Below are 11,437 nucleotides of genomic sequence, written 5' to 3' on the forward strand. Positions count from 1 at the left end.
TTTTTTATTTTTATTTTTTTTTTAATTTGTAATGGGCCATCCATTCAAACCAGACGGTCAAACCACTAACCCAGAAACTGGTGGCCAAATTAAGCAGTTCTAGTTCCGGATTGGCTTTTAAAACATTGTTAAAAAACACATGAATCTTTCCCTCCCTTCTCTCTTTTAAAGCAAGGATCAAAGTATTGGTATCGAGTATTTATATAAAAAATGTACATTTTAATGGTGTATATATATATATATATATTAAAATATGTTATAATTAATATAGCAGGATGCATAAATATCACACAATTTTATTGATAATGCATCAATCAAGAGTCCAAGACACATAGCATATGCACATATTATATCTTAATTATTATATCAATAATTTTCTATTTTACTATTTTTAAAATTTTTACATTAACAAAAAAGTCAACCAAATATTAAATTCTCAAATGTAAATTAAAATATCAATTAATAATTTATAAAAAGTATAATTTCAATTTAAAATATATCAAATCTGTTAAAATTTTTAAGATACATACATACATACATATACACATTTTTAATTATTAATATAATTACTACATTATTGATAGTTTTGTTTCTATAGTTTTTTTTTAATTAAAAACCATTTTTGGTATAAATGTTGATTATAGAGTTGATAGATTCTATTTAATATTATACTCTCAAATATTTTCTAACCATTTTTGGTATCAATTTTGTATATTATTATTTATAATTTTTAGTTAAAATTGTTGAACATAAATATATTATTTATTTCGATTACATGTAATATGTAGATGCTATATGTAAAAACATTTATTTTATTTTCAATCATTTGCACAAGAAGTAAGTTTGCCTAATGGTTGATGAGTTGTGTTAAGACCCATGTGCGAGTCACCCTACTGTTTATCTTTAATTTTTAATGAATAAGCTCGCTTGTATCGATCCGTATCGTATATTCGCTCCGATACACCTCTAATGCCGATATTTAGATCCACAGCTTCCGGGTTCAAAGTCAAAGATGTATCTATATTTTTTGAACTTCTGGATGACCCATCAAGCCGATGGATCCTCCACAATTAGGATAGTTATGGATCCGATTTAAACGTATTCGAGCTTAGCATTTGGGAACCCGATTCATTGCCGCCTAGTTATTAATTGCGTCGGAGACTTTAGAGAATTTAGGAATCAAAATTATCACATGCCAAAGTTGTATTATTAAATTTAGTTGCATTAGGTGAGCAGGAATTGAATATGGGGCAAAAGTCGGTCAAAAGGATAAAAAGGGGGTTGAGTTCATGTGATGCAGGAGATCTTACCGCCCTTTAATTTACTTGAATCGAAGGCTGGGTTGGGAAGATCATGTGAGTGAAAGAGATCTCTCCTAAAGGCTCATCTGCTCATCTGAATCTCAATTCATGAATGATTGAAGTATAATCAGCTCTGCGTTGAACACGTGGCAAACTGGTTCTCAATTTGAAGTGGCGCAATTGAACATTCAAAGTTCACCTTATTGGGAGGATCCAGTGAATGTGAAGTGCTACTATCCTCAAGGGTGATCAACCATTTGGCCTCTTGAAGCAAGGATTAAAATATCGAAACGATACTCGAAAATTATATCATTACTTTTCTGGTTTTTAAGTCTCAGTTTGGAAAGAGTACAAATAAAAGATTTATATCATTACGACTCTCATGCTATTCCAATATTTGCTGTGAGGCCTAAGGATGTAAAATTGTAAATGAACTTTGTTATTTTTGAAGGAAATGCTTGGCTCTCTGTTGGAGATGACTTCTTCACTGCTCCTTGGTGGATTCCTAATATCTTTATCGATTGCAGAGAACTATTTTCCAAAATCTCCCACTACTCGGTGGTTTTTGTGAGATGCAGACCTCGCAATTGGATTGGGTGGGTTGGGTCAAGACAGTTCAGGTTGATTTCGGGTTGGATTTTCAAATGCTAGACTCTAACTCTAAATGTTTGGGTTAGGGTTGACCCATAGGTCAATTCGGGTTATCCCAAAAAATGACTGAAATTTAAAAAATTAAAGAAAAACTACATGAAAAATGCCAAAATTAAAGGAATTAACCATAAAATTCCAAATAATAATAATAATAAAAAAAAACTTGAACATTTAACAATTTAAAGAGTAACAATAAAGAGTAAAGACTAAATAAAAAAAAATAAAAAGTGAAAACTTCTAGCAATGCATAAATAATCTCAATTAGACTTGACAATCGAGTTAGTGGGTTGATCCATGACCCAACCCAACCCAATTTTTTCTGGGTTGGGTCGGGTTGAGTCATTCTCACATTCAGATATCTAAATATGAGACCCTAACCCTGTTTTTTTGGGTTCAATTGAGTCGGAATCACGGGTTGAGTGAACTTTTTGCCAAGTATAGTGAGATGTGATTTGCAACACTCTAACCCATTTTGTAGTAACTTCAAAATGGGCATAAATGTCAGATATCATCCTATACGATCATTAGAGTTCAGATTCCCCCTAAAAAATTGGTCCACACCCAATCCACAGCCCTTGTAACCAGACATGGGGAACATTTTCGTACTTGTATAGCCCGTGCCTCCCTCACTTGGGATATTTTGGGGGGTCGGCTCGACACAACACACGTCAGGTCAAATAGGTCTATAAGCTGAGCCTTGGGTTAAGCTGGGCCGTGCATCAGGCCAAAGTTATTTATTTTAAAATTTTGAAAAAAACTTAAAATTATAATTTTATATGAATTTTGATGTATACAATTGCTTTTATATACAATAATTAAATAAAATAGTATAATAAAATTGAAAAAAAATATTTATTTTATTAATATATTGTATACTATAATTTATATAATATATAATATATATATATATATATATATAAAATACATAATAATACATATATGGGTCGTGCCACGGGCGTCATGACACGATAATGTAGGTCGTACCGGCCCGACCCACTAACTTGAAACCCCAAGCTCGGAATGACCCATTAGTCCATATAATTGTATTGGGCCATGACATGGCCTGTAGACCATCGGACCAGGCCAATTCAAATTCGTGCTAGGCCACGAACGGCACGACCCAATTTCTACCTCTATCTAAAAACACTGAGGTTGGTGTAAAGACAAATTTTTAAAGAGATAATTTGATTTTAAATTATCAGGAAGAAGTTGTTGGTAAAGTAGCCAAAACTGCATTCGCTCATTTTGGCTCCCACAGAAACTACCTTAAGTGAATTAAGCAAATTACTCTTTTGTATGACAAATGCTTGTGTTGTACTGACGAGTGCCAAACTGCGAATGACCATGGTTTTGACTGCATCGTTGTGAAGTTGTAGAGTGAAAATGTACGTTACGTGGTATTAGCTTTGTACTGATGATGTTGTGACGCCCATTGTTTCACCCAACATGTACATGTTGACATACCCTACCCAATGTGACGCCCATTGTTTCATCCAACATACATGTTGACATACCCTACCCAACCAAGGGGGATAGGATACAATGGGGCCTATAGTTGACTGGGTTAGTTGTAATTAAGTTAAAAATAAATGCTTTTTTTAAAGTGCTTTATCTGAGTTTGGCACCAACCATATTCAAGTGCTTATTTTTTAAAATAAGCACTTATTTTATATTGGGTGTTCGGTAGTCTTTTTTTTTAATAATTATTTAAATAAGTATTTTTTATTATTTTATCTTTCATTTTTTTTAATTTTCAAAATATACCCTTTGAAAGCACTTTAATAAATAAGTACTTTATAAAAGTATTTTCATAAAAATGCTTTCCTAAAAGTACTTTCTTAAAAGTATTTTTGTAAAAGTATTTTTACAAAGTTCAACTAGGAACAATTTTGCAAGTGGTATTTTAAAATTCAACTAGGGATAATTTTGGAAGAAAAAATTGAATAAACACTTAAAAAAAGCTAGAAATTTGGGCTTAAAAAATAAGCCCTTATTTAAAATAAAAAGCACTTATATATTTTGGACTTATTTTCCAAATACCAATAAGTGCTTAATGGCCCAAATAAAGACTTATTTTTAAGCACTCCCAAACATGGCCTTAATTCTATAATGAATTATAATTAAAATTTTTATGAGACTTTCAGAAATTTTAAACTTAGTTATTCATAAATAGGAATACAAAATAGTGATATTGAATAGGATAAATGTGAAAATATCAGATTTCATAAGTCTGCATTTGTTTTAGGTGTAAATTCAGTTTTACACTGATGGGAAATGTAAACCGGTTTAGTTGTCGATGGAAATTGCGACTAGTAGATTTTGAAAATCTACACCGATTATGTTTGGTTGTCAAGGTGTAAATTCGGTGAGATGGGAACTACTAACGAAACCTAAGATTGGAGCTACTATAGTTGACACAGAAGGAGGGAAGCAGAGGAAGAAGAAGAAGAAGAAGAAAAAGGAGGAGAAGAGAGAATGAAAGAGAGACAGATGGAGAGAGAAAGGTCGGAAGTGGGTTCACAGATTTGCCTTTGCAACTGGTTGCAGCGGTGGCGATGGAATAGAGAGAAAAAAAGGGGGGAAGAAGAAGAAGAGAGAAGGTGGAGAGAGAGAGAGAGAGAGAAATCTCATACTACCGCTGCAACTGGGTTTTGCCACTATCGCCCTAGGTTCAGATCCACCTTGGGAGAGAGAAATCTGATACTACCGCTGCTGTTGCTATGTTTTCCTTCTAGATGTTTGACGGAGATGCATCGGTGCCAGCGAGAGAGAAAAAACAACAAGAAAGAGATGTTAGTTTTACACCAACAATTTCGATATATATTTTACACCGATTATCAGTGTAAAAAAATAAAAAATGAGTTTTACACCAATTTACGGTTTAAAATTACACTCTTTCCAAACATACGTAAAATCAAACTGGAGTATAAATTTACCTTGGTTCAGTTTTCCACTCTAAACAAACGTGGCCTAAATAAAATCTGAGCCACCATGGTACATATTTTTAGACTTTGATTGAGAACTGCAGAAGTTTATTATCTGGCCTTCGGTTTGTCTTTAGTAGAAGTGTAGAACATGTGAAAAGATCAGCGAATAAGGTTGCTCATTGTTTAGCAAGACATGCTACTTCAATCAGTCGTTGTACATGGTCACAGTCTCCTGACTTTCTTTCATTTATTGTACTAAATTACCTAATCTGAGATGAATGAATGAATGAATTTGAGCTACTACTATGCACTTTAAAATAAATAAAAAGAATATAATCTTTCTCTCTCTCTTATGATTTTAGTGAAGGTGGAAACCAATTTCTGTTGTCGTCATCTTAATCCAAATATAGCCTTAGGCTGTGTTTGGTTGCAATGCAATTTTATTTGCATCAGTACAAATGAATGAGAATACAAATAAAAAAATGCAAATTTTCGTTTAATTTCATTTTGGGTTTTACTTTAATTTACTTCATGTCTTAATTTATTTCATTATTTATAATGTAATCAAACACAATAAGCTAAAATTTAAAACAAAAATAGGTCAAAATTTACACTCAAAATCATTTGCAATACAAATTTATTTGCATTGCAACCAAACACGGCCTTAGGTTCTTTTTTCCCATCTCTCTCTTTCAACTGTAATACTGCCAATGAAGGTTCCCAAGTTATAACTTATAAGAAACAGGCCGTGCTCTGTTGTGCTAGCAAAGAGAGAAATAGGGCCCACAACTGAGCTTTTTTCTACTAATGAAGTTGGCTGTATTCTTGAAAATCAGTATGATCACATGTTTTTCAATATATATTAAAAGGCTGTTGGTCCCAGCTGTGACAAAAAAAAAAAAAAGAAGAAAAAAAAGAAAAAAACACAAAATGTCGGTCCCAGCTATTTGGGTCTTGGGGTAAGAGTACTGGATATGATCCTACTTAATCATTGACATTTTTGTTTTTACAAAGCATTTTTTATAAATAGTAAAATATAGTTTAATACATATTTTCTAACGTCGATTTAACACGAAAATAATAAAAAATGATTTAAGCATTCATAATTTAATAATAAATATGACAGTGAAAAGAATGGAATATGGCGAAACAGATGAGGGTATGCTTTAGACATTTATTGAAGCTGTGACTACTCGAAGCAATTAACAGCCATAGCTATACCTTTTCATATCAGTGATGGTGGGTTCTTTGGCATGGCAGAGGCTGTCCTTTAGGTCTCATTTGTTTATTGGTAAATTGAGGGTGGGAGTTGGTCAATGGAAAAATTGACTAATTTTTCACATTTGGGTTTCAATATAAATAAACTTTTCCCCTGGAAAGTATTTTGGTCACTTTCCCTAGAAATACTTACCCTTTTTCCAAGTGAGTAATTTAATTTCTCAGTAGGATGCTATTTGCTTTTCGGTTATTTATCTGGGTAAATACACAAACTCGGATACGGTTAAGTGTATTTATCCACGTTCTTTTATTTTTTACGTAAATAAAATAATGACCATTTTAGTCATAAAAATTTCATTATCAAAAGGAGCATTTTTGTCTCATCCATGTGTTGGCAACTTTCCCTTAGATGGGAAATCTAATTTACCCACTTAGGAGATGGGTATTATTTACCCGGATAAATGATGCTCAAAAAAATAAAATTTCCTTGCTCCCCACATAAATCTGAAAAAAGAACATGGATTTCTTGGTCAATAAGGTTGTATATCCCATTGATCAAGTTCCCCTCTATCAAAATCCCAAAAATGAACATCCCTAAGAGGAAAAGAGGCGAAATTAATTGGAGTAAAATGCCCTTGCAAAAAGAACATGATAAGTGGTTGAAGCAAGGGTAAAAAGGTAACAGAGAAAAGTTATCCAGCCAAGTAACTTACCAATAAATAAGTGAATGGAAATTTGGAACTTGACAAAACTTTTTTCTTAGGCTAACCTTGAATCCTTGATTGTTTGTAAACTGGATATGGAAATATTATTCAAACTGAAATATTTCAGTAATAATTATTTATACTCGTTGTCCAATGTTCCAAAAATTGGTTCCTGGTTTTCTTGTTCAACTACCTGTATAGATTTGAGTTTCTATTGCTGAGAAGAGATCTAGTTTCAGTGAACCTGGTTCAATTAGTCACAAATATCTGGTTTGTTTTACAAAAAACACTTCCCTTTTCAAACAAGACTTTGTTCTTCTTCTTTTAATCTCTGTTTTGATAAAATCAGTAAAGGAAACAAAGATGGTGTTTGGCATCTAGGTATCTATCTGCTTTGAATTTTTGTATAATTAAGAAATGCAAAGTTAACAGTCTCTTGATTATGCAATATTTCTTCAACATATAAATGTGTTTAATAGAGACATGTACTGGACTTACTAGGTGTTTAGAGTCTCAATAATTTTTTATTATTATTTCTTTTGCAATCAGAGTAGGGCAAACTTAAAAGTAGTTTGTTTTTTCTTTTTCCTATGTGCTTGATTGGAGAAACGTATCAATTTGGTGTTCCTTCAATGGTTTCTCTGTAAAATATCTTGGCATAAATGCCATGGCATGCAACTGAACACGATGAATGCTCAAACCATAACACCGACACATGACTTTTAAGGGTGCCGTATTGTGTCAGATGTGTTATCGTTTTGTTTTTAAATTGAGCATTGGTTGTTAAAACAGTTAAAGGTTTGTTTGATTCACGGGAGCAGAGGTCTTGATTCGGAATTGGAATGGCCCATGACATTTGACATTTGGTTGGGCAAAGTCGGAATCTGATTCCCAGTATTTCCCTATTTGAGAGAATGGTTATTTTGTCCTCCCCTTAGGAATGAGAATCTCATTCCAGCCTACAAGTATACAAGTGGCTCCTCCAAACCCTTCTTCTCTTTAACTTGTTGTCAGCTTAATATTTTTGTTAAGGGGAATTGGAATTGATTCCTATTCTGATAACAAGGGTAAATTACAAAAGCCCCCATGTACTATGAGGTCTGTGACAATGACCCCCCTGTACTTTGTTTTGCGACAAAGACCCCCCATACTATGACTTCTTTCTGTTAGCCTTCCGTCCAAAAATGCCATTACGATATTTTTTAATCGCCATACTACCCTTATACTAACTTAGACGAAAAAAACACTATTGATCTTCCCCGACCTTCTGTTCCTTCACATTTCTCTCTCCCCCGATCTCTCTTCTTGCCCTTCCCCTTAAGAGCGTCGGGATTGAACCCATTTAATTCAATCCCGATCTCTCTCTCCATTACTGCTTTCTTCAGATCCCAATCTCTCTCTCTCTCCATTTGCCTGCTTCCCTAACCAGTTCAAAACTTTCAACCCATCCTCAAATGCAGTTGGATAGGCAACTTCCGCCATCGTGAAAGCATGATAGGTTTTGGGCGTTCCAGGAGCGCCATAGCTGTTACGACGAATATTCTGGAGGTTGGGATTTGCACCGAGAGCGGAAGATGTTGAATTGAGATCTGACGATCTGCAAGAAGTCCTAGCCCTAGCCCTAGAATTGGAATGACGTTCAGAATCAGCCACACTTGGTCAATCTAGATCCTCCAATTTCTTCAACAAATGCTGACATAGTTCAGAATGATCTTGGGTTGGTAAGTTCAACTCTTGCTTCTTCTTACTACTTCAATAAGACATTAAAAGAATTGCTAGGTGACGTTCTTTGTGCTTATGTCGCATTCCAGAGCACGAAGGAAAGGCTATGCCTCTGCACAGCAGGAGAGTCGGAGAGGCAGAAACTAGAAAAGCAGCAAAAGATCGAGGCTAACTGTGGAAAAATCAAAATAGCTCTCAGGAAGCTAAACAATTATTAATTCAAATGTGAGGTAGATAAGGTAGGCTACTACGATTCCTTCAAACGCCAAGAAGGCGAAAAAGATTTCTTGGCCAATGTGACCAGCCTTGAGTTAGCAGGGATGTGGGATGAGATTATTGAGATGCTAAAGACGTATGAACTGCCCGATGACTTTGAGATTAAGCCGGATTGGGTTGAGCTGGGGATGATGTTCCGACACCTTGTGGAGCCTCTAGACATAGCCAATTTCTACCAACATTCGAAGAACGATCACACCGAGGCGTACATGAAATGAGCTAGGCCAAAGCGTTATAGGTACACTGAGATGGCTTGAGCATGCCGATAGGAAGGTAGCATGAGACTATTCTGAGTCCTGTATCTGGGCCAAGGTAGAGGAGCTCTGCCTTGCTGCTATTGGAGGAAAACCTAATCAAGAAGTGAAACCCATGGTGGTGGAATTGGAGAAATTAGTTTCAGTTATAGAAAAAAATAAGCAGTTAAGTAAGGATATGTTCTTTGATGAATCTACCCTTGTCCAAGTGGTGGAGAAAACAGGACCCTGAGATCAGGTCGGTGGCTACCATTATTGTAGGACTCGTGGATGGAAAAGGAAGGATTAGCAGTGGCGACGAGGTCTTCAGGGTGGGATGTGATGCCGGCTCCAGCTCCGCAAGTGCTGCAGGAGGAGAGTCTTTGGCTCCATCAACTACAAGTACTTCCGTCCTTTTTTTCTCCCTCTGCTGGTTGCCATGGAAGTAGAAGAAGTCGAGGATGACGATGAGGAAAAGATGGAAGACGGAGATATGGGCAGACATCTATTGTTGGGCTATCAAGCATGATCGTGACATCGTCAACGACGGCTATAGAGACGAGATTGAAAATGGAGAAGAGAAGAAAGGGAAGATGAGAAATGGGCTTCATCCGTCCTTTCATTTTGGAGAGTTGGGAGAGAGAAAGAAGAGAGAGGATGGTGAGGGAGGGGAAAAGAAGTGAAGAAAGGGAAAACAATAGGTTAAATAGGTTTTAAGTTAAATGGGCAAAAAAAAAGAAAAAGAAAAGGTTTAGTGGGGTATTTTGGTAATTTAACGCATTCTGTCATCTGACTTAATTGACTTAATGGTCAAGGGGGTCTTTGTCTCATGGTCATAGTACAGGGGGTCTTTGTCACAGATCCCATAGTACAGGGGTCTTTGTAATTTACCCAAATTTCAATGATATAATGATCTACTTAATTTAAGTTTAGCCATTATAGAGCCCACAACTTCCTAAAATCTTATTCACTAAAAGACAACCTGATAAATAAACTTTTCAATTCAGCATCTTCAGTTATTATCAAACAATCCCTAAGGCTATTATTTACTATCTTTGATGTGAAAAAAAAAGGAGAGAAATAAAAAGTTGAGGGAAATTCTTGTCCAAATTTGTCCTTTCTTATTTTCTCAATAACCAAATACAACATAAAATGTTCCAAGTCCATGTAAGAAAGACCTCCTTGTAGGAATTTCCCATCGTAGACTTTAAATGGTCTATTCAAATTGAAAAATGAAAAAGAAAAGATAGGATTTCAGTCAATTGTGTTAAACAACATAAAATAGTTCTAACACCATGTCAAATAACATAAATAAAATATCAAATCAATAAGGAGAAAATAAGAAGAATAAATAGAGAGAAGCACCAAGGTTTAACGTGGTTAGGCTTGGTAGCTTACACCCGTGGGAGAAGAAGGAAAATATCCACTATGAGAACAAGAGATACAACCCTCTCTCTCTTTCTCTCACTCACTCCCACTCCTATTCCTCAAAACCCTAATCTCACACAACTACTTGCTTAAATAAGAAAAAGACTAAATTATATCAATATTACACATACTCCCCTTTTTCTCTCGTAAATACATATAGGTCCCCATAATGTTACAAAAATACAACCAAATACAATATACCTCTCAACATGCCCCCTCAAGTTCAAGGTTCATGGGAAAATCAGCTTGAGTTTGCATGTAAGGATATTGAAACAACCTCCATGGAAATAAGTTTATTATTGAAGTAACAAATATGAACCTTGAGATGTTGAAAAAGGGACCTCTGAAGCAATAATTCACCAAGGGTGCTTCACACATTCACCAATAGTCAACTATCACTATCTTCGAATACCATGGGAACTTTACACACTCCATATCACCACACCACAAACAATTACCAACTCACAAACATCTACAACTTGAGGCATCAAAACCTCTTTTCCAATTCACAAAACACAACCAACTCACAAATAGTCACAACTTAAGGCATCAAAGCCTCATTTTCAACTGACAAAACCACCATCAACAAATAACCATAGCACAAAGCATCAACCCCAACTCACAAAACCGCCACCAATAAATAACCACAACTTGATGCATCAAACCCCTCTTTTCAATTCACCAACTCACAAACAACCACAACTTGAGGCATCACAACCTCTTTTCCAATCCACAAAACCACCACCAACAAACAACCATAGCTCAAGGCATCAAAACCCCTTTTCTAGCCAACTACTAAACAACCACAATCCGAGGCATCAAAACCCCTTTTTCAACCAACTCACAAACAACCACAATTTGAAGAATCAAAGCTCCTTTTTCAACTCACAAAACCAATGCTAGCTCACAAAATACTGCATCCTAAGGCTAGTAGTTGACTACTACATGAAGAGATTTTATAGTTGTTTACTAAGAAT

The 11,437-nt window shown here is 35.1% G+C and overlaps 1 long non-coding RNA gene across 1 annotated transcript; it reads left to right on the forward strand.

Annotated features, from left to right (window-relative positions):
* The first annotated feature begins 8,061 nt into the window (after positions 1–8,061).
* LOC148865262 (uncharacterized) lies at positions 8,062–9,968 on the forward strand. The gene is made up of 2 exons (XR_016109381.1): positions 8,062–8,522; positions 8,613–9,968. It is a non-coding gene; the product is annotated as an uncharacterized LOC148865262 (long non-coding RNA).
* Positions 9,969–11,437: the final 1,469 nt, after the last annotated feature.

This window comes from Nelumbo lutea, chromosome 3, assembly GCF_056320005.1.
Source record: "Nelumbo lutea isolate HS-2025 chromosome 3, American lotus-T2T, whole genome shotgun sequence".
NCBI lineage: Eukaryota > Viridiplantae > Streptophyta > Magnoliopsida > Proteales > Nelumbonaceae > Nelumbo > Nelumbo lutea.